This window comes from Leucoraja erinacea, chromosome 32 (assembly GCF_028641065.1).
Source record: "Leucoraja erinacea ecotype New England chromosome 32, Leri_hhj_1, whole genome shotgun sequence".
NCBI classification, from domain to species: domain Eukaryota; kingdom Metazoa; phylum Chordata; class Chondrichthyes; order Rajiformes; family Rajidae; genus Leucoraja; species Leucoraja erinaceus.
In genome coordinates this window covers 10,016,418-10,041,100 of record NC_073408.1, presented here as the reverse complement: position 1 = coordinate 10,041,100, position 24,683 = coordinate 10,016,418, and the positions used below count along the sequence as shown (strand labels likewise).

The window sequence follows — 24,683 nt, the reverse complement described above, 5'->3', positions numbered from 1 at the left end:
ATTATATAAATGTATATACATCAGCAACACATTACCCAAACAACAGAGTTGAAAGTTAAGATGTTTAATTATCATTTGTACTGGCAACGGACCAGTGAAATTCTTATTTACTGCAGCTTCATAGTCAATGATGCATAACGCACAAATAAATAAAAAATAACACGTAAATTAATAATCGGTATTGCAGGTTACTGGACCATAATATGCAAAAACTGGTCGGTAGTTTAACCAAAATAAAGAGGATAGTAGATCATAGTTGCTGAGGGAGCAGGGTCAAGACCCAGAAAATCACCTACCCAGGTTCTGTAGAAATGTTGCCTGACCTGCTGAGTTACTCCAGCACATTTTGCCATAGAAACATAGAAAATAGGTGCAGGAGTAGGCCATTCGGCCCTTCGAGCCAGCACCGCCATTCAATATCATCATGGCTGATCATCCACAATCAGTACCACATTCCTGCCATCTCCCTATATCCCTTGATTCCACTAGCCCTAAGAGCTCTATCTAACTCTCTTTTGAATGCATCCAGTGAATCGACCTCCACTGCCATCTGAGGCAGAGAATTCCGCAAATTCTCTGAGTGAAAACGTTTTTCTTCATCTTTTATGTCCTTTTATGTCAACCAGCATCTGTCGTTCCTTGCTGCTACACAGTTGCTGAGGAAGTGGTTAGTGCAATGCAGTGTCCAAGAGCCAGATGGTTGCTGGAAAGAAGCCTCTCTTGAACCTAAGATCACGGTTTTTAGGCTGCTGAACCTTCTTCTCAGTGGTAGCAGCCAGATGAGAGTGTGGCCACAATGGTGTGGGTCTTGGATGAGTCTTTTGAGGCAGCGCCTCCTGTAGATCCTTTTAATGACGAAGAAGTCAGTAACCCTGGTGAACCAGGCAAAATCTATCACTTTCTGCAGCCTGTTTTGTTTCTGGACATTTGATTTATTGAATTAGACTTTCTAATTCTACCTCTACAAGTCTGGCTATAACATTTGGACCCTGCAGTGACTCAATGGGTAAATCTTTCACCTCTGAGTGAGAAGGCCCTGAGTTCAAATCCACCTCGGAGAACACAGAGATCTCAGTTGACATCGAGTCAAAGCCTTGCCTGACGTCCCATGTGGGGGTGCAAGTCCTGTGATACTCTCTTGATAAAGAGCAGAAGATTTATCTGTGATTTGGGGCTGATTTCATCCCTCAGCCAAATCATATTTTGAAGGCAGAGAGATAGATTCTTGATTAGTACGGGTGTCAGAGATTATGGGGAGAAGGCAAGAGAATGGGGTTAGGAATGAACGATAGATTAGCCAGGATTGAATGGCAGAGTAGACTTGATGAGCCGAATGGCCTAATTTTGCTTCCATCACATATGAACTATCATCGCACAGACACCATGGGCAGAAAGGCCTGTTGTCACTTCCTTCCCTCTTTTACTTTATCTCTTTCTCTCCTCCTTTTCTTTCCTCAGTCCCTTTAAGAAAGTCCCTTTAGACAGAGGGCCTGGGAGCGGATGGCCAGTTCTGGGTTGCTAAGTACACATGGTGTAGGAGCGAATGAAAAATGGATTTGCATTTACATTCCCAAATTTCCTAATGGGGCAGCGTTGCCATGGCAAAGGGATATCGTTACCATGGTGAGATTTCATGCAAAACACTTCACCAAATTTGTGCAGTCAAATCATGCGTTTGGTGATAAACTAGAGATATCATTATAACAATCTGATCCACAAAATGCAGCAACAATTGATGGGTTTTCTGACCGGCTTTGAAAATCCTCCCTCACTCCACTACCAGGGGGTAACCTGGGCATTTAATACAAGTCCCTTTAAAACAAATATTTCTGCAGTTGGACCAGGTATTAATTTGCACGGGCTACACTGGGCTTTAGGCTGACGACAAAGCAGGAGGGTTCATTAATGATGCAGTCTATGGGCTTTGTGTCCCAGGTGCAGCTTTTCCATTCGGATGCATTAATTAGCCATAAGCTATGATCCTCTGTAGAAGGGTCAGATGCCTAAGATTACCGGCATCTGATCAGCGCAGATCACCGCCTGGTCGACTCTCTCCCCCCCACCTGCTTCCTTCCTGGGTCCTTTCAGAAACCCTGCACCATCTGCCCAGGTACAAGCACTCAAAACAATAGCCTTGAATAGGCCAGATGTGGAAGGCAAGGGCTTATTCATTAAAAAGCACAGGACTGTCACCAAATACAGTGGATGACAATCATTTATGCTCCATGGTAAAAACTCAATTAGCGGATACAAGAGAGGTCAGATATCTGTATATATTGTTTATTATTAAACAGGACAGTTCATTTAAACAACCAAAAATAAATGAAATCCTCTTTTTAAAAAACCAGAGCACCCGGAGGACATGTAATGTATTCCGGAGGTCAGATGACAGTTTAAAAAAAAAATCTCTCACTTTTTAATCTGTTTGAAAACTTGGTAATTATAACTTGTGCTGCTCTGCTGTTGTAACTCAATGCGTAGACATTGCAGCACTGCCAGCTCCATATAACGTTGTATGTGGTGACGAGACTATTCCAAGACAGAGCGGGGCATGGCTAGATAATTCCACTGTCAATCACGTCAGGCGATATCCTTGCTGTAAGTGACAGGTATTGAATTGCAGCCGATAACTATCCACCATGCATTTCCAGCAAACATACCTTTCTCCCTCTGCTCTTTAACAAGGTGTGTTAGTATATTGTTGATTTTAGCTGTACAAATGTTGCTTGCTGTTAACCCAGATTCAAATCCAACTCAATGGACGTCACTGAATTTTCAGTTGAGTTTCTGATGGTGTCTATGGCTTGGAAATTGAATGTCAACTATTGTTATAACCATATAACCATATAACAATTACAGCACGGAAACAGGCCATCTCGGCCCTACAAGTCCGTGCCGAACAACTTTTTTCCCTTAGTCCCACCTGCCTGCACTCATACCATAACCCTCCATTCCCTTCTCATCCATATGCCTATCCAATTTATTTTTAAATGATACCAATGAACCTGCCGACACCACTTCCACTGGAAGCTCATTCCACACCGCTACCACTCTCTGAGTAAAGAAGTTCCCCCTCATGTTACCCCTTAATTCTGAAGTCATGTCTGTTAGTGCGTTAAATCTTGGCTATGTTTATCAATGACACCAAATCAGGTTCCCTGCAAAAAAAGATGGCCCAAAAGGGTAGTTGGGATAATATAGGGCCCAGAACCGTGCAGTAAGGTGGGATCAACCCTTTCCCTGTAGGACCGCTACCCAGATTGTGATCATTAGCTGCATCGGTCCAAGAAGGACATCAGCCAAAGCCACACTCTCCAAGGAGGAGAGAGGTGAGGATCCTGGTCTCAACCCGAAACATCAACAAGTCCTTGCCCCCCTCCCATCCCCCACAGATGCAGCTCATCTCCTCGAGTTCCTCCAGCAAATTATTTGCAGCAATAATTCACCTGTGGCTACTACAAAGAAGAAAGAACTCTCTGATCCACATGAGGAAGAAGGAGCTGGCCCATGAGATATACCGCAGCCATGTTAGTCCTGCATAAAGCCTGCCTCCCCAAACCAGACCAACTATACGCAGTGGGTATACACACAGGATGTTGGAGTAACTCAGTAGGTCAGGCAGTTTCTCTGGGGGAAAGGAATAGGTTTCTTGTCCAGACCCCTCATCAGACATGATGGACGTCTACATGCAGTGGGTTCAGGTTTGGACTATGTCCTGCCAAAACATTTAGGTTTGAGTTAGGTTGTGATCTTGGCTAAGGTCAGTGTTTTTTCAGGATAGGTTGACTACCAGTTGGTGGTGGCTGTATGAGAGAGATACGTGGACGGTAGCAGACGAGGACCTGGCCCTGAGCCATGGCGATGAATTTTGGGAGTTGATTTCAAGGTGTCAGGAGCAGGGTTTAATACCTGGAGAGCGACAGACAACGTTGCCCAGATCTGGGAGCACTTTCCTACGCTTTGAATTCCAGTTGACCTCAGTGCAACGGCCAGGCAGTGACACCTGCATGTGGGGGTGGGCTGAGTGAGTTACGCCGGTCAGATTTGCATGTCTGTCCTCGCCAAAGCAGGGCCAGATATTCCACAAATATCTCCAAGTAAGGTTAGGTGGTGCATTGGAGAACAAAGGACATTTAATCCTTGACATGGGCTCAATAGGCCATAGGGTCTGCCCTGGACCAGCTCCGTTGTCAGAGTGAGGCCAAACAGGAATTGGAGGAACAGCACCTCATATTTCGCTTGGGAATCTTACAACCCATTTTTGATTTCTCTAATTTCAAGTAACGCATGCATTCCCACCCCCATCCTAGTCGTTCTGCCAGTTTCATTATTCGCACCTCTTTAGCACCTAATCCCCAGCCAACAATGGACCATTATGGACTCCGCCCTCCTGAGGTCATCTGTTGCCGGCCCTAGTTTGTTCTGGCCTTTCCTCGCCTCCAGCTTCCCCACCACCCCCCCTCCATCTTTCCCTCTGAAGAAGGGTTCCAACCCGAAATGTCGGATCTGGATTCCTTTTCCCTCCTGCAGATGCTGCCTGAAGAGCCCTGGAGCGGAGCCTCACTACCCCCCGCGCGGCTTGTGTGTCCATCTTCGGCGCTGGGGGCTCTGAGGTGTATCTTCCACCACGACTCCCGTACAATCTCCATCCAGGATTGTGTTTTGGATCGACATCGGGGGGGGGGGGGAAAGATAAGTTTTTTTTGGCCTTCCATCACAGCTATTTGTGTGTAATGTAAAAACATAGAAAATACAATTAAATTGGACTCTTGCACCTAGGAGTAGGCCTCCTGAGGTCATCTGTTGCGGCCCTTCGAGCCTGCACCGCCCCCCTCCATTTTCAATATGGGATCATGGCTGATCATCCAACTCAGTGTCCCCTGTACTTCAGCTGCCTTCTCTCCCGCGATAATCCCCTGATCCCTTAGAAAGCCACAGGCCATGGCCCTTCGAGCCTGCACCGCCATTCAATATGATCATGGCTGAACTCAGTATCCTCTTAAATACATATAACCCCTCTTAAATATAGCCAATGAACTGGCCTCAACTACCTTCTGTGGCAGAGAACTCCAGAGATTCACCACTCTCTGTGTGAAAAATGTTTTCCTCATCTCGGTCCTAAATGATTTCCCCCTTATCCTTAAACTGTGACCCCTTGTTCTGGACTTCCCCAACATCGGGAACAATCTTCCTGCATCTAGCCTGTCCAACCCCTTAAGAATTTTGTACGTTTCTATAAGATCCCCCCTCAATCTTCTAAATTCTAGCGAGTACAAGCCGAGTCAATCCAGTCTTTCTTCATATGAAAGTCCGGACATCCCAGGAATCAGTCTGGTGAACCTTCTCTGTACTCCCTCTATACAATTCCAATTGGTTATTGTAGGGTGGAGATTAATTTTGTATACAAGCCACATGCGTGTAAGTAGGACAGGGCTCCAGTTGATTCCACACCGTCTGAAATTCACTAGTCAATGGAAATCTGCACAAGTACATTTCTGGGAGAGCTGCACATCACTGAAAACAGTTGTAGCTAGGCTTTATTAATTGGACCGGGATTCATTTTATTGATGTCTTATAATCAGAGCAGGTGGAGCAGCAAAGCAGCTTGTGAGGGATTATTATGCATCATCTGGGCTCTGTTGGCTGATTATGGTGCACAGTGCTGCTGAAAATGATTGGATGGTGGAGAGTGTCAGCAGTTTTGCAGTGGGCACTGTTATTTAGCAAGGTCCGTGCAGAAAGCATCTCTCTTTTAGGGAGTTCTTTAAATTCCTGTGTGGATAATGTCGGCCCAGCAGTGACAAGCAGATCCTTGAGCTGGGACATCTCCTGACAGCTGCCGTTCTCCTCCAATTCCTTTCTCTGCAGCTCTCCAGGTCTTGCCTCATGGACCACACAGCAGATTGGTCCGTCATGCCTCATGGTGTTGAAGCTGGAGAAGGGTCACATCTTATCTTATTTTTTCACAAATAAGTGCTTTGAACCTTTTGGGTTGTGAGTCCAGCCAGCTATTGTTAAATGGACCAAGGAACGTGGCTAGATTCAGATGGCATTGACATTCTCCAAAGATGGGGAGTTCTGCTTGGCATTCTCGGTACCATTAGATCAAAGGAAAGGGAGAGTCAACACTCAGACTGATGTGGACTCTATCCCCAGCATTGGTCAGAGTGTAAACACAAAATGCTGGAGTAACTCAGCGGGTCAGGCAGCATATCTGGAGAAAAAGAATAGGTGACGTTTCAGGTCGAGACCCTTCTCCAGACAAGTGATCGTCATCAAACATTTGAGTATAAGAACCTATTGTTACAGCATCAGCAAAATTAAGAAAAGAAAACCTAATTCTCAAGTGAATCTCATATATAGATTAAACATAGAATATAAGAAAAATACACAGTAATGTGCTTCAAGACTGTAGCACTTCAAGCAATTCAGATGACAAAGGTTGTTCATAGAGTTTGAACATCACTCTTGTGATTGATGACTGAACCTGCACTCTCTGATGTAAAACAGCCCTGTAACACAGTCTTAAGTATCTATTATCCCAGGATTTATGGTATTCGTGACAGGATGTTGGCACTGGAACTACACACAGTACAAGAAGGTGAATAATCTTGGGAGGAGGAATAAGAGTCAAAGAGCCTTCTGTCATATTTGTCCAGCAATTTATGAAGACATGTATAAAGGGTTCTCAATGGCCTGACTTTTGATTACTCCCATGAACAGAGTTTGACATGGTAACTCCAGCATCTCAGCTGAAAAATCAAACCAGACTCAATTCTGAGGCAGATGGACCTGGGGGGGTGACCAGCTCAGAGTCCGTGCCCAGACCAAACCTGGCTGCTGTCAACTTCAATTTGACCACACACCTCGGCATGGGTCAGGTTCCCCCTCTCTCGTCAGGCAAGAGGTATAGAAGTGTGAAAATGCACTCCTCCAAAGTCAGGGACAGTTTCTTCCCAACTGTTATCAGGCAACTGAAACATCCTACTAACAAGTAGAGAGCAGTCTTAAGCTACTATCTACCGCATTCGAGACCCGCGGACTATCTTTAATCAGATTTTACAGAACTACATCTTGCACAAAATATTATTCACGTTATTTATCATGTATCTGTACACTGTAGATGGCTCAATTGTAATCATGTATTGTCTTTCTGCTAACTGGTTAGCATGCAACAAAAAGCATTTCACTGTACCTCGGTGTATGTGACAATAAACTAAATTAAACTAAACTAAACTAAACTAAAGGAGACTTAAATCAGCAACCTGTACTGCAGGTAAGTGTATGCTCACACACATCAAATTACATCAAAATATCTCTTGACTGCAAGCTCCACAGAGGTAATATAGATTGCTGGAGGCTTGCATATTAAGAAATTATGAGGCGCGCAACAGGTAGCCAAACCTGCGTGAGTCAGCAATTATCTAAAGAAGAGAGGAAGAGAGCAAACGTGCACAGCAGGAACTAGCAATAACCTGGCTGAGGGAAAACAAGTCCATTAATATTGTTTGCTCCAGATGATGTGGCAAACATTATAAAATTGCAATTAAATCACTGGATGAGAATTAAAATGCTGTACAGCAGACTCAGACTAATCAAATGATGTATAAGCTCAAGAGAAAATCCTCACTGGTCTGTCAGTCCTTCCATTCATTGCATCTCTGTGCCCCCCCCCCCCCCCCCCCCCCCCCCCCCCCCCCCCCCCTCCCTCCTCCCCGTGCATAGACTGAGTAAAAGAGAAGGGAGCAACGTGTCCACTCACTGTATTCAAGACCAGCTTTGCCAGGAGTCAACTCTGGATTCGGGCAAGGAAAATAAGATTGCTTTAGTTTAGAATTGAAAATGAACGTTCAAATTAAAGCACTTACATCAAAGTGACCAGTTGTGAATCTAAAGCAAAGTGTCAACAACTGGGTTCACATAGTCTATCACTTGTATGTTTACGGTTGAGTAGAATAGACCACTGACAGACTCCGGGAAAGCTGGTCAAATGGGTAACAATGGATTGGGGATATACACAAAATGCTGGAGTGACTCAGGTAGCATCTCTGGAGAAAAATAATAGGTGACGTTTCGGGTCGGAATCCTTCTACTGGGTCTATACTCCAGATACAGCATTGACTCAGATGGGCTTTAGCCATCATCTTGTCCGCCTCATCTTATAGGAACTTCATAGGTTTCTACCGGACTCCCTCCAAAAAGCTATTCCTTGTCCTTTTAGGTTATGGATGATGTCAAATGAAATTGTCCTTTCACTATGTTGTTGTAGAAAACACAAGAACCTCCCGCTTCACAAATGGTGCTATATAAATGTAGTTATCATTGAAATATTTAGATAACCAGTCAACAATAGAAACCTAAGGAGGCTGGGGGGCTGAAATGTTCACATTTGTTATTGTCACGTGTAATGAGGTACAATTAAATATTTTGTCTGAAGAAGGGTTTCGGCCCGAAACGTTGCCTATTTCCTTCGCTCCATAGATGCTGCTGCACCCGCTGAGTTTCTCCAGCTTTTTTGTGTAACCTACAATTAAATATTTATTTTGCATGCTATCCAATCAAAATCAGATAATACTATACATAAATACAGTTCCGCCAAACTCAAAGCAGAAGATACAGAGTGCAGAATATAGTTCTCAGTATTGTAGAGCACCAGTTCCATAGACAAAGTCTAATGTAAGCGTTGGAGCAGATTTGGCACATAGGGCCCAATTATGCCCAATGTCCAAAGTTAAAAACAGTGTCATCAGCCGCCAAATACGCAGGTAGCCTGTGGCTACATGGGGAAATATTGCAAGTTCATTAACCAAAGCTCCCAACCTGCAATTTGAACACATCCTGCAGTGCGATTCTTAAACATGGATTCAAAATCACAAGCAGACACTATTAAACACTTCAGGCATTTACTCTGTTGAAGGGCAAGGAGAGGGTATGGGAAGTCTTCACGATGAGAGTGTTCCCACACTTCAGCTGCCCTGGTCCCAAGTCATGAAGGAGATCAACGTCTATGTTGCTTCCCCCCCCCCCCCCCCCCCGCTGAGAGCTGTTAATCTCCCCCATTGGAGGCGACCCCCTGTTGACGAGAGCCACTGGGACCAGCTCTGGGAGATGGAGCCTGGGAAAGGTCCCTTTGGTTGGATAATAATCCAATGTTTAATTAGAGATACCCGCTTCACAGGAAACCATTTGGCAAACCTTTCCTGGGCATTTGCCAAATTAAAACTCTACTGAATTAAGGCTTGAAGGTATGATGCTCCATGCGAGTGACACCACTTGCAATTTAACTGATACTGTTTCCTCTTCCTCCCTCAATAACAAACAAGATGCTGCTCCTGAACTGAGGGATGATCCTTTCCACAAACAGGGCTTGGGTGAAGTACAATAAGAGATATATGTGGATCATGAACAAAGAAAAGGGGTTGATTGTCACATTTCTGTGCTCCAAAATTCCATGGATTTCTAGCTCCCTTTTAATTATGAACCATTGTTACCCTAGCAACAGCACTTAGTTTTATTTGGGACTGATCCAGATGGTTACCGGTGTGAATGAACATAGTGCAAGCTTCAAAGACTGGATAGATCCCACCACGAGGCCCAATGTGTTTGCAGGTCTGGAATTCCTGAGAGGTGGGAATTAAACTTTCAACAGACAAGTCTGCTTGATCCAGACGCCACGTGACAGAGCGCATGAAAGGACAGTCCGCTTCAAACGGGTGGATTGCTCAAACTGTTGTCTCAACAAGCTGAGGAACTATGGACAGGAGATAGTTGCAGTAATGTGATTCCTCCTCGAGCTGCAGATAAACATGGCTCACAAAGAGGAGGCAGAATATCACAACGTACGCAACGTGCCTCTGTTGGCTCTTCCACTTGCTGCCTCTCCTCTGTTCTTTCTCCACCACAGTTTTACAGATCCAATTGCCTCCTGAAGCTGACTCTAAGATATGATAGATTTTAGAGGCTTTGGGATAGGTACATGAATATGCAGGGAATGGGGGGATATGGATCAAGACGGCTGCCATTGGGTATTTTTAAGGTGGAGATTGATGAATTCTAGATTAGTAAGGGTGTCAAATATTATGGGGAGAAGGCAGCAGATTGGGGATGTGATGGGAAGATAGATGAACCATGATTGAATGGTGGAGTAGACTCGATGGGCTGAATGAGCTAATTCTATCGTATGACTTACGAACTTATGAACTGATGAGATGTGGTTAGTTTAGTTTGGCATCATGTTCGGCAGTCATTGGCGGCCAAAGGGCCTGTTCCTGTATTGTACTTTTCAGTGTGTGTATTCCAGGTCACAATATGCCAATCCTGATGTTGAGCCATTACACAGAGCCCGACACAAAGTTCACACTGGGTAACGAAGAATTACTTCAGCATCAGGCCCACTATTAAGGACACAAGCGTGAATTGGTTTTGACATCTCTTAAATCTAGACCATCACAAGTGTTTTTTGGCAGACAAAATCCTGCTAATAACCAGTTTATGTTGGTCTTACAGGTGACTATGACATTAAAGCAAGACAGAAGGACCTGCATTGAACAGGGTGTCATGGGTTATGGGGCAAAGGCAGAAGAATGGGGTTGAGAGGAAAAGATAGATCAACCATGATTGAATGGCCTTTATAGCCTAATTCTGCTCCTAGGACTCATGAACTTACAAAATGGCTGACCCAAATGGCTGCACAACCAATGGAGTGGACTTTGAAGATGTGACTACCATTTTGACACACCAAAATGCTACAAATATCAGTTTGTTGTACTTATGATTCTGGGCTAATAATCTATAATACAAGAACAATTTTCCAAGTATGCAAGTTCAAACTCCAGCAAAGCATCCAGGAAATGTATTTACAGTAAATCAAATACATTTTGAATGCAAATCAATGAACACCATGAAACTACCATGTCTTTTTTTATATGACAATTTAATTTATTCATGTCGTTTTCAGAGGAAATCTGTTGCCCTTGCCAATGAGGCCTAGTTAATCCAATACCACATAAAACCAATGGCATCTTAACAGTCCTCTCTACATTGGCCGAGCAAAAGGCATTTGGGGATGAACAATAAATAGTAGCCCTGCCAGTAATGGGCACATCATAAAAGAATACATAATGCTGGAGTAACTCGGCAGGGCAGGCAGCATCTCATTCCTGCTCCCCAGGGATGCTGCCTGTCATGCTGATTTGCTCCAGCATTCTGTGTCCATCTTGAGTGTGAACCAGCAGTTGCATACATCATAAATGGTTATCTTCATCCAGGGGCTGTGTGTATCCATGGCATGGATAGCATTTATTGCCCATTCATAATTGCCCAGTTTTAAGTGGAACTGATTAACTTGCTGGGCCATTTCAGCAGACAGTTAGGTATCAATCTGGTAGGCGATGCACACAGGCCTGTCATGTTAAGGAAGCAAATATCCTTTCCTCAAGGACATCGGTGAACCAAATGGATTTGTCCAACAATTGGCTCATATCAAGGTTTCTTTACTGAGTAGACATTTTGTTTCATTTAATCTTAACTCAGTTACGTGAATTTAAATTTCCCAGCTGCCTTGGTGGATTTGAAGTCGCTACTCCAGCTCAATAGTCTAGACCAGTGAATAGTACAGCAACTTAACCCGGTGGTGCAGTGGCAGGGTTGCAGCCTGACAGCGCCTGAGACCCCGGTTCAATCCTGACTACAGGTGCTGTCTGTACGGAGTTTGTACGTTATCCCTGTGACTGCGTGGGTTTTCTCTGGGATCTCCGGTTTCCTCTCACACTCCAAAGACACACAGGTGTGCAGGTTAATTGGCTTGGTATAATTGTAAATTGCCCCTGGTGTGTATGGGAAAGTGTTAGTGTGCGGGGATCGCTGATCGCAGTGGACTCAGTGGGCCGTAGGGCCAGTTTCCGCGCTGTATCTCTAAACTAAACCAAACTAAACTAAGCTAGACTAAACTAAACCATACCAAACCACCATGCTGGAAGGATAAGTGAACCAATGTCAGCATCCTCTCCCAGGCCAATATCCCTAGCACTGCAATCCTAGTGACTCAGCTGGTGCCTAATGACAGGCAAGGCCATTCGCACTCCCCAAACTCACATTTCATTCTGGGCTACATCTTGGGGGGGATAGCTAGAAGGACAGGGGAAAAGATTGAAGCCTGCGCTGAAAGCCTCATGAGAGAAGTCCAATATCCACACTGGCCCCTGAGAATCCCTGGACAAAGACCATTCAATGTGAGGTAGAGACCATTTGGAATGAAGTTGAGAAGATCTAGTCACCCCATTACAGGAAGGATGTGGGGTATTTGGGGAAGATGCACGAGGTTTGCCAGGATGCTGCCTGGATTCGAGGGGATTAGCTGCCAGGAGAGGTTGGACAGACTTGGATTATTTTCTCCAGAGCACCAAAGGTTGAGTGGAGACCAGACAGGAGTAAATAAATTGATCAGTGCCACAAATAGGGTAGATAGTCCAAACCTTTTCCTCGGGGTGTAAATGTCAACCACTAGAGAGCACAGTTTTAAGATAAGAGGAGTAATGTTTAATGGAGATGTGCGGGGCAAGTTTTTTTACACAGAGGGTGGTCGGAGCCGAGAACACACGCTGTCATGGGTGGTGCTGGCGACAGATAAGATAATGGTGTTTACGAGGCTTTGAAATGGGCATGGATATGCAGAGAATGGAGGGATGTGGATGAGGTGCAGGCAGATGAGATTAGTTTATATTGGCATCATGCCTGGCACAGACATTGTGGGCTGAAGGGACCATTCCTGTTGTGTAGTGTTCTATGTTCTACTATGTTGTATGAGAAGCTAGAGCACAGGTCACAGGGTCCCTGTAGAGTTGCTGCCTTTCTGCGCCAGAGTCCCGGGTTCGTCCCTGACGATGGATGGTGTCTCTACGGAGTTTGCAAGTTCTGCCTGTGACTGCGTGTGTTTTCTCCGGGCACTCTGGATTCCTCCCACACTCCAAAGAAGTACAGGCTTGTAAGTTAGTTGGTTGTGTTAAATAGTAAAATGCCCCTCGTGTGTAGGATAATGTTAGCGTCTGGGATGATTGCTGGTCTGCGCAGACACATTGGGCCAAAGGGCCTGTTTCCGTGCTGTATCTCTAAAGTCTAAAGACCGTACCACACACCTCATCCAAACTCTCCATCCAGATCAAACTGCATCACGCAAGGGCACTGCAGTGTGGTACTCCCCCAGAACATCACTGCAGTGTCTGTATCGCAGATGAGGTTGAATCATTGCACAAACGCACAGCATTTTGATTCAATTCTGAGCGAAACTCAAATTAGCGCAAGGTCAGCAAAAACGAAAGCAGCTCCTGGGATAACGATATTACAGTAAGCATCAAATGACAAGGACCATCCTACACACTGCCTTCAAAAGGATAAACACATCCGTCTCACACGAACCTTATCTCTGCTACAAAGGCCCACATAATGTGGCAAACTTTCACACAGGCGTTCAGTCATTAATCCCCTTCTCCGCACTGATGCAAGCGTTGCGGTGCAAGCATCACCAGGCGGTTTAGAGTGGATTATGCAGACTCAATCCCTTCAGCCTTTGAGGGAGGAAAATGGTTCTTCAAATCTCATTTTCTGCCACAAGCATTTAGCAAATAATCACATCGCAAATCCCTCTCCTTAAGCTCAAGACAAGAAAAGACAACAAGCAAAAAAAAAAAAAAAAGGTTCGATTCGAGGTGTTAAAAGAATTAAGCAGAACAGATAGTTGTGCACTGATCCCGAAACATCACAGGGAAGCAGCAAGTCAGGCGGAGAGGCCACGCCACCATCACGGAAGATGTCACAAACTTGCGGGAGGCAGGATATTTGTTCACAAATCTTTTGGACAATCTGGGATGGGGGTTGTTTTCCATCGGCATTGTTTTTTTGGATACCATAAGTAGAATAGCATAGTACCAAGTGCCATAAGTGGGCAGCATGGTGGTGCAGCACGTAGAGCGGCCGTCCTACAATGCCGGAGACCCAGATTTGAACCTGACCACGGGTGCTGTCTCTACGGAGTTTGTACGTTCTCCCTGACCTGTGTGGGTTTTCTCCAGGAGCTGCGTTTCCTCCCACACCCCAAAGACGTACAGGTTTGTAGGTTAATTGGTTTGGCAAAATTGTAAATCGTTCCTCGAGTGTGTAGGATACTGTTAGGGCACGGGGACGCTCGGGCGGACTCATGCCAAAGGCCCATTTCCGCGTGTAGATCTAAACCAAAGTGCCAAACGGCGACACGATTCAATCTTTTGCCCTAGCACTCACAACACTGTCAAACATGTTGGAAGAGATCCCGGAAACGACGGTCAAGTTGGACGACGACGGAAGCCAACAGCGAGCTACGCTTCGTCTGACACACGAGACAACGAACTACAACTCGGGCTTCAGTCAATCCTGACCTCGTCTGCTGTCTGTATGGAGTTTGCACATTCTCTTTGTGACTCCACGGGTTTCTTCTGGGTCAACGTTACGTTTTCCACCCACACCCCAACAACCGGTTAATTGGCCACTCCAAATTGGCCTCGTATAGGCGAGTGGTAACTTCAGCAGTGGGCGATGTTGATGGAAACGCGAGGAGAATAAAATGGTGTTAGAGTAGGATTATTGAAAATGGGTGCTTGGTGGTCAGCATGGACACGATAGGCTGAATGGCCTGTGTGCATCCTGTAACTCTTGATGACTCAATGAGCTGCAGGGTGGAAAGAACATTGCAGGCAATGTTACAAACTTCCATGTGCTGGTGATGATCTGATCTGATCAGTCAGCCTCGGCAGCGTCTGACATTTTCAAACTGATTGTTATCATATTGAACGATTTGATCTCTGCAAACCTCGGGGGCTGTGGGTAAATCACAACAATCTGTTGCGGGGTTAATTAAAACAGATTGGATGAGCCACTTTCTCCAAAGCTGTGCAGGCAGCTCCTTTACACATCAGATCTCAATCGCACGGAAGGTAAACTTATTAATGTGACCCTTGATCTAGGAATCTCATTCTTGTTGGGATGGCAACTGTAAAGCTGCTCCTGGTGACACAGGATGCTACTGGCTTCAACCGATAAATTAAACCTGGATTCCTGAGACGGAGATCCCAACAGCAGACAACATCTTTGGTCTTACTGCTCCCTATCATTCAAAGTGTTTGGAATGAAATCCAAATGAAAACGTTACAATTTATTTCCCCCCTAACTACCAGGCCAATGAGAATCTCAACGGTGGAGGCCACCTGCTGTTGTCATTCAGTGGGGACTGATGGAGATGGAATCTTATTCATTTTTTCCATTCTTTATCGAATGAAGCTGAGGGGAGACTGTGTAAAACTATGAGAAACACAGATGGGGTAAACAGTCAGAACCTTTCTTCCAGGGTGGAAATGTCAAAGACCAGAGGGCATAGCTTTAAGATAAGAGGAGGAAAGGAGATGCAAGGGTGGGTATTTTATACAGAGAGGGGCGGGTGCTGGGAACATGCTGCTAGGAGTGGTGTAGAGGCAGGGACGAGAGGGGCTTTTAAGGGGCTTGTAGATAAGCACATGGAAATGCAGGGAATGGAGAGCTATGGATCACATGCAGGCAGAGGAAATTGGTTTAACTTGGCATCATGTTCGGAATGAACATTATGGGTCAAAGGGTTTGTTCGTGAGCTGCAATGCTCCTGACCTGTAAGGGTTCGTTCCTGAGCTGTTCTATATAATGATCCAATAATTTGGATTCAAATTAGTTTATTGTCACATACACCAGGATGCAATGAAACTCGGTGTTGGCGTGAAGCTGATAGTGTACATGATAATGACAGATGCAACAATAAACTCAATGACAGATGCAAAGCAGCAGAACCATGCAGGGTTGCAGTGCAATCTGAGGCAGTGCTGAAGTGCAATAATGGGACAAGCAAATGGGTGGAGTGAGAAGAAGTTTCTTCCCAGAGGCAATTCGGACTGTAAACGCCTATCTCACCAGGGACTAACTCTACAGAACGTTTTTCCTTCCATTATTTTTCCTTCCATTATTTATTATGTAAAAGAATAGGTGTGTTATGATTGTGTTTATAATTTGTTTGGTTGTTTTGTTGTTTGTCTTTTGCACAAAAGTCCGCGAGCCTTGCCACTTTCATTTCACTGCACATCTCGTATGTGTATGTGACAAATAAACTTGACTTGACTTGACTTGATGTGAGTAAGAGGAGGTGGCAGCACCCCAGGAAAGGAGGTGGGAAAGAAGTGAGCGGCTCAGGGGTCTGATAGCAGAAGGTGTTCTTAAGTCTGGGTCTTAAGTCTAAGTTCTTAAGGCTTCCAAGCTCCTGGATCTTCTCCCAAACAATAGAAGAAGGAAAATGGGATGGGCTGGTGGCAGGGAGTCTTGCCGACAACTCCAGCCATCCTGATGCAACTGACCGTGAAGTTGGAGTGGATGGAAAGAAGTGGTGAGCCTGTGATGGACTGGACAGTGGTCCAGGCGTTTAGTGTCGTTTACTATTGTCACATGATACAGTGGTACGGTGAAAAGCTTTTGTTGCGTGCTATCCAGTCAGCAGAAAGACAACACATGATTACAATCGAGGTGATCAAAGCAGTTGCCATAGCAGACCGAGATGCATCTCGTCAGAATTTACTTTCTATGGCGTATGTGTGGAAGCTCGAGGGAATCCTCATGATTAGCCAAATCCTCTCAGATACAGTACCTCAGAAAGTATATACACTGATGTGCTTTCTTGATCACTGCATCGATGTGAAGAGACCAAGTTAGGTAGCTGCTGATAAGGTTATCTAGTTTCTTGAAGCTGTTGACCATGTCTACAGCAGCTCCATTGATGAGGACAGGGCATCAGTCAGATTTTAAAGTATCAGTTTAAATTATTGTTATTATGTACTGAGGTACAGTGAAATGCTGTTGCGTGCTAACCAGTCAGTAGAAAGACAAATACATGATTGCAATTGAGTCATGTACAGTATATAGATACATGATAAGAGAATATACCATAGTGCATGGTAAAGCCAGTAAAGTTCAATTTATGATAGTCCGAGGGTCACCAATGTGGTAGATAATAGTTCAGGACTGCTCTCTAGGTGTGGTAGGATGATTCAGTTGCCTGATAACAGCTGGGAAGAAACTGGCCCTGAATCTGGAGCTGTGCGTTTTCACACTTTTGCCCGATGAGAGAGGGGGGAAGAGGGAGTGGCCAGGTGTGACTTGTCCTTGATTATGCTGCAGGCCTTGCCGAGGCAGCATGAGGTATAGATGGAGCCAACGGAAGAGAGGTTGGTTTGTATGATGGTCTGGGATGCATTCACCAACCCTACACTCCCACTCCCTCAGTCAATGGGCAAACAGATGAATGCAGGATAATTCAATGCAGGACTTGGGGGAGTTGTGCAACACCAATGCATTACACAGATTTTACAGCTCATAAGCAAACCAGCAGATCCATATGCAGTTCCGTTCCATGTGAAATTCCCCGATAATTAATGGAGCTCTAACAAATTATCTTGCAATTCCCTTTGCCTTCTTGGAAAAGGTTAACTTCTACTTAACCTTAATTTGTCTTAGAAATTGGCTCAGTCGTAAAAGTTCCAATTTGACCGGGTCTAATCTAAACTTGGTTTATGCCTGAGTAATTAGAGAGAGATTCAGCACTGAATCCATGTCAACAATCAATCATTTCGCTTTTAGATATTTTAGAGATACAGCGTGGAAAGAGGCCCTTTGGCTCACCGACCAGCAATCCCCGCACATTAACACAATCCTACACACACTAGGGACAATTTACATTTATACCAAGCCAACTAACCTACAAACCTGAGGTAGACACAAAATGCTGGAGTAACTCAGCGGGACAGGGAGCATCTCTGGGGAGAAGGAATGGGTGACGTTTCAGGTCGAGACCCTTCTTCAGACTGATGTCAGGGGAGTGGGCGGTACAGAGATAAAATGTAGTTGGAGACGGTAAAACTGGTGGGAAAACTGGGAAGAGGGAGGGGATGGAGAGAGAGAGAAAGCAAGAGCTACTTGAAGTTAGAGAAATCAATGTTCATACCGCTGGGGTGTAAACTACCCACGCAAAATATGAGGTGCTGTTCCTCCAATTTGCGCTGAGCCTCACTCTGACACAGAGGCCCAGTTGCAGAAAGTCATTGGCTATGTTTAGAGGGAGTTAGAGTGGCCCTTGTGGCTACGGGGATCAGGGGGGGTATGGAGAGAAGGCAGGTACAGGATACGGAGTTGGTGATCAGCCATGCATCATATCGCCGGCGGTGCAGGCTCGAAGGGCCTGGCCTCGATCCTGCACCTATTTTCGACAGTTTCTAAAAGCGATATCTCAGGAGATGAGATTGGAGGAGGTGTCAAAGAAGGATCTGCCTCACCTGACAAGACTGTAGGGGTCCTTGGATGGAGGGAAAGGGACAGGTGTTGCATCTCCTGCGGTTGCAAGGAAAAGTACCTGGGGGAGGGGGTGGTTTGGGTGGGAAGGGACGAGTTGACCAGGGAGTTGCGGAGGGAACGGTCTCTGCAGAAAGCGGAAAGAGGTGGAGATGGGAAGATGTGGCCAGTAGTGGGATCCCGTTGGAGGTGGCGAAAATGTCGGAGGATTATGTGCTGTATGCGACGGCTGATGGGGTGGAAGGTGAGGACATGGGGGACTCTTTCCTTGTTATGAATGGGGGGAGGGGGAGCAAGAGCGGAGCTGCAGTATATCCAGCAGACTGTAGTGAGATCCTAATTTATAATGGAAGAGGGGAACCCCTGTTCTCTAAAGAATGAGGTCATCTCCGATGACATGGTAGGAAAAACCTTATCCTGGGCACAGATGTAGCGTAGACGGGGGAATTGGGATTAGGGGATAAAGTATTTACAGGTAGCAGGATGGGAAGAAGTGTATTCTAGTTAACTATGGGAGTCAGTGGGTTTGTAATAGATGCCAGTCGATAGTCTGTCTCCTGTGATGGAGACGGTGAGATCTTGAAACGGTAGGAAGATGTCGGAGATTCAGATTCAACTTTAATTGTCATTGTCAGTGTACAGTACAGAGACAACGAAATGCAGTAGTCCAAGTGAATTTGAGTGCAGAATGGAAATTAGTCATGAAGATGACGTCAGTGGGGTCTACTTTGAAGAATTTCTCCTCCTCTTTTCGACGAGAGTTCAGTTTCCTACACAACCTACAAACTTATACATCTTTGGAGTTTTTTTACAAGGCTTTCTATAAGCCTTCTTTATAAACCTGCCCCAAAGACATTTGCAGAAATGCAGAGAATGTCTTGCTGTGCTGATCAAGAACAGCGAACATATGTCAATGTGCCCTAGATAAAGAGCTGAGACAGCCAAAAATAAGCCATGCAGATGGGCCTTGCTGTAGGACCAACTCCCACTCCTAACTCCTATGTTTGTATGCACCCACCCAAATGTAAGGTGGACTTCAAAAAAAGAATTCAGGGAAGGATGATAAATACTAGCCCTCATTCGGCATAATAATACGAAGAAAAAGATGCATTTAGTTTGTTTCCTCCTGACAAGTGTCTATAGACATTACCCAGCCAAGAGCACTACATAAATGCTAATTGTGCTTCAGCAGTGTACTCTCTGCGATTGCCAAATTCAGTCAGGCCAGATCCAAAGCATCCATGTTTTTTGCTTGATTGAAAGATACAGTGTGGAAACAGGCTGCTCTTTTCTCCAGCTTTGGCCCACTGAGTCCATTCCGGCCATCGATCACCTGTTCATGTTAGTTCACTTGTTATCTCACTTTCCCATCCACTCGCTACACGCTAGGGGCAATTTGCAGAGGCCAATTAACCGACAAACCTGCACGTCTTTGGGATGTGGGTGGAAGCCAGAGCACCCATGTGGTGACGGGGGAGAGCTTGCAACATCCACATAGACAGCACCCAAGGTCAGGATCGAACCCGGGTCTCTGATGCTGTCAAGCAGCAAACATGTGTGCCACCTAGTTCATAGGTCACAGGTGATAGGAGCAGAATTAGGCCATTCGACCATCATCCACTCCGCTATTCAATCATGGTTGATCTAACTTTCCCTCCTAACCCCATTCTCCTGCCTTCCTCCCATAACTCCTGACACCCATACTAATGAAGTATCATACTATCTCCGCCTTAAAAATATCCATTGTCTTGGCCTCAACAGCCTTCCACAGATTCCACAGATTCACCAGCCTCTGGCCAAAGAAATTCCTCCTCATCTCCTTCCTAAAGGAAGGGCCTTTATTTCTCAGGCTATGACCTCTAGTCCGAAACTCTCCCACTAGTGGAAACAATGGAGTGAATCGTTATGTGCCCTGAGTTCATTATTCTCTATTTTTCCAGAAAATATGATGATTTTCCATGTGCTCTGCTAGCAGTGATATTGGAGTGAATAATTTCCAATGGTGTTTCAGAGGGCACCCAGTCTAAGCATCAATCATTCTTTACTCCAGTGTAATGTGATTCAAGACAGTGTAATGGTTTCTTTATTATTGTCCCTGGGGATATGGTTAATTGTTCATCCTGCCGCCACCGCTGTGATCTTGTCCTCCAACTCGAACAGTCAGTGGATTTCAGGATTAAGGTTTAACAATGATGATAGCTCAAGGTTTACCGTGGTCACTGAGAATGAAGGGGCGATCTGGGTGGGGGGGGGGGGCGCCTACAGTCATACGCAGCGGCAGGCCTGGATCACGGTGTGAGCGGAAGATAAGACTGTTCGATTAACATTTTGTAACATTTTTATTGGCGCCAGAACCGTAGCGTCTCTCGTCTCCTGCTGCCTTGGGGAGGTCTGCTGTATGATGTTACCGGGTTGTATGCAAAACAAAGATTTTCACTGTACCTATGTAAATGTGACAATAAGGTATCATAGCATCATTGAATCACCCCATGGTGTGTGACATGGGATGTTTGCATGTGATAGCAGTGTTCTTAATGGTGGCGGAGACCACAGAATGGGAATGTCCTGACAATATAACCTTATTGCGTCAGTGGTTGGTGGGCGATACGCCATGGGTAACCCAGCAGAGGCATCGTCAAGGAGGGAACTTTTCCATTCTACTTGTCCCTCAGTCCCAGCAACAACAGATTGTTCCCAACTGCAGCAGCCACAGTGGCGCAGAGATAGAGATGCTGCCTTACAGCGCCAGAGACTCGGGTTCGATCCTGTAAGGAGTTTGTGCCTTCTCCCCTAGACCTGCATGGGTTTTCTCCGGGATCTCCGGTTTCCTCCCACACTCCGAAGACATACAGGTTGGTAGGTTCTTTAAGATGGAACTGCAGATGCTGGAAAATCGAAGGTAGACAAAAATGCTGGAGAAACTCAGCGGGTGCAGCAGCATCTATGGAGCGAAGGAAATAGGCAACGTTTCGTCCCGAAACGTTGCCTATTTCCTTCGCTCCATAGATGCTGCTGTACCCGCTGAGTTTCTCCAGCATTTTTGTCTACCTCAGGTTGGTAGGTTAATTGGCTTGGTATAATTGCTAAGCCTAGCAATCTTCCCTCTTTCCACACTCTCCCTCTTCCCCCTTTCCTCTTCTCGCAATCGGAGCAGGGTTACCAATTGGCTGAATATTTAGAGTATGGTTTTGTTCCATATGCTTCTGGGGATCTGTGGTGAGAACTCTGAAGGAACTGCAGATGCTGGTTTACGGAAGATAGACAATGAATATCCCAGATCCTGACCAACTTTTACCGCTGTACCATAGAGAGTATCCTGACCACCTGCTTCACGGTATGGTACAGCAGCTGCACTGCTGCGGACAGGAAGGCACTACAACGGGTGGTGAAAACCGTGCAGCACATCATCGGTGCCCCGCTCCCTGCAATGGATGCCCTCCACCGAAAACGGTGTCTGAGACCGGCTGGGAAGATCATCAAAGACCCCTCACACCCCAACCATGGACTGTTTGCCCTCCTCCCATCAGGGAGGCGGTACAGGAGCCTCAGGTCACGTACTAGTAGGATGAGGAAAAGCTTCTACAACAACACAATCACACTGCTGAACTCGGAGTCCCGACGATAGATTTCTCTGGTCCCTCCGTCCCCTTTGTTTAATCACTCTGTATTTCCTGATTATTCTGTATCTTCCCTCTTTCTATTTTTTTGTTTTTTCTTTATGTACAACTACTACGGACTGACGCAAAACTGCATTTCGTTGTACTGATACTTGTATTTGTGCGATGACATTAAAGTTGAATTGAATTGAATTGCATTTGGATGGTGCCAAAGTAGAGATGGTCAAAAACTTTAAATTACTAGGAGTCAATATCACCAACAAACTTCCCCTGGACCACCCCTATTGATGCAACGACCAAGATGGCACACCACTGCCTCTATTTCCTTAGAAGGCTTATAATTCTCACAAACTTCTGCAGATACACCATAGAAAGCATTTTATCAGGATGCATCACAACTTGGTTTGGGAACAGCTCCATCCAGGACCACAAGAAATTGGACCATTGTTGGCTCCACCTTTCCTTGGCCGTCGATGCCGGCTCCTGATTTGTTCTTTACCTTTTCATGCCTCTAGTGTCCCTCTCTCCTGACTCCCAGTCTGAAGAAGAGTCTTGCCCCAAAATATTATCTATTCCTTTTCTCCAGAGATGCTGCCTGACCCGCCGAGCTACTCCAGCATTTTGTGTCCATCTGGAGAACGCTCATGTCTGTTTCACATTGGAAACCGTACAGATCAGACTATCAGTCAGGATCCAAAGGATAACAGCTGAATTTCCAAATGTAAAATATAGTTATATAACTATGCATTACCACAACTGACTAAGTGCATTGCAGCTGAACTGTGTAATCATAGTGTCAAGATCATAAAATTATTTTAATACCATAATGTTTTACCCCAAACACCAAACAAACGCAAGTAGGGATGTTATAACAATAAAACAATGAGTCATTTATCTCAGTAGAGTTACAGCCAGGGCCAATATTTGATTATCTCTTCACATACAGTATCAGCTCAGAACAAACACCACTGTAGGTTCCTGTGGCGTATGTTTGATAGTTGCTAAGGAAAGTGTTACCTTAAGGATGGTGCATTGTTCCTAACTAAAGTGATCACGTTGCATAGTAACGCTGTTTGTGCTGCGCTTGCAGTTTAGTCGCAGATGGATGGCAATGATAAATCCTTACGTTTACTAGATGATCCATGCCTAAGTGAGTGAATGAGTGAAAGTAATATTTAGTACTCGACCCGCTCAGAAAGTGATGATTATAGGGGGCGCTGCTCTGGCAGCAGCCATGTCAGCAGCGCGTCAGTTTTTTTCAACCTTTTTTAATTTTTTAGTATGTTTTAAAGTATGTATTTAATGTTCCTTCGTGTGTCTTGTGTGGGGGGTGGTGTGGGGGGGATAAGGGGGAAACCGCTTTGGTCGCCTCCTCCATGGAGAGGCGAGTTTTTCCAGGTCGCCTCCCCGTGGCCTAACATCAAGGATCGGCGCGGCCTTTCCCGGAGACACGCCCGGGGATTCAGCGGCGGGCGCAGCGTGGACTCTCGGCGTGGAGCGGGTGAGCCCTCGCTGGGGCTCGCTGGAGGGGAGCGCTCCGTTTCGCTGGCCCGGGGCTGCCGGCAGCCTGAAGCCGCGGTCTGCAGAGTTCCAGCTGGCGCGGCGTCTACAGCCCGGGATCCCTCGTGGGGGACCCGGGGGAAGAAGAAGCCATCACTGCCGGCCCGCGGCCAACTTCGACCGCGGGTCCGGCATGGACTCACCATCACCCCTGGAGGGGAGCTTCGACCGCCGGCCCTGCGGTCTACGGTGCTTCTGGCTGCGGCGGAGTCTTTAAATCTCGACCGATCGGCCTACACCATCTTAAAGCCGTGGTCTCCGGTGAGGAAGAGCCGATCCTAGACTGACTCTGGACTCTGGTCCTGTCCACGGGGGGGGAAATGGAGGAGGACTGGCCAAATGTTGTGCCTTCCACCACAGTGATGAATGCTGCGGTGGATGTTTGTGTTACAGTTTTATTGTGATTGTGTGTTCTTTATTATTGTACTGCTGCTGACAACCCAAATTTCCACCGACCCTGGTAGTGTGGCAATAAATTATATCTTATCTTATCTTATTAGCAGTAGACTGCGGCTCCTAATGCTCATAAACTAACGCACGCTCAAGAACAACTGGGTAGAAATAAGGTGTCACTTACTTTCAGGAGCGCAAAGGATAATGAAGGCCATGGGATGAATTTATCCGTAAGCAGAGAATAAACAAGCCCTTTACTAGTCATTTTGGGCATTTGGGCATCATTGGCAAGGCCAGAATTTATTTCCTATCCCTAATTTGCCCCCCGGGGAAAGTGGTGGTGAGGTGTTTACTTGAACCACTGTTGTCCTTTTGGTGAAAGTGTTCCACGGTGTTTTAAGGTAAGAAATCCCAGTATTGAGATCCGGTGACAAAGAAGGAATGGTGATATAGTTCCAGGTCAGGATGGTGTACAACTTATAATGGTAGAGTCTAGGGGTTGGACAGAGGACCAGGATGCAGACCGGCTGCAGAGGGAGTGCACGGCCTGGATGGGAGAGTGGGCCGCTGGAGGCCTTACAGCAGCCTGGGGCTCGGCTGGACCAGGTGCCGCTCCAAGAGGCCGAGCGCGTGGACAGGATGCTGCCCACAGTGGTGGAGGCCTGCAATGGCTACGCTTAGTCAGGCCAACCCCACAATGCCACCAGGACAATGGGCCTTCAATGGGCA

The 24,683-nt window shown here is 45.9% G+C and overlaps 1 protein-coding gene across 1 annotated transcript in view; it reads right to left on the bottom strand.

Moving 5' to 3' along the window:
- Positions 1 to 24,683, bottom strand: part of LOC129712347 (cell adhesion molecule DSCAML1) — a 463,662-nt gene that overhangs the window by 289,288 nt on the left and 149,691 nt on the right.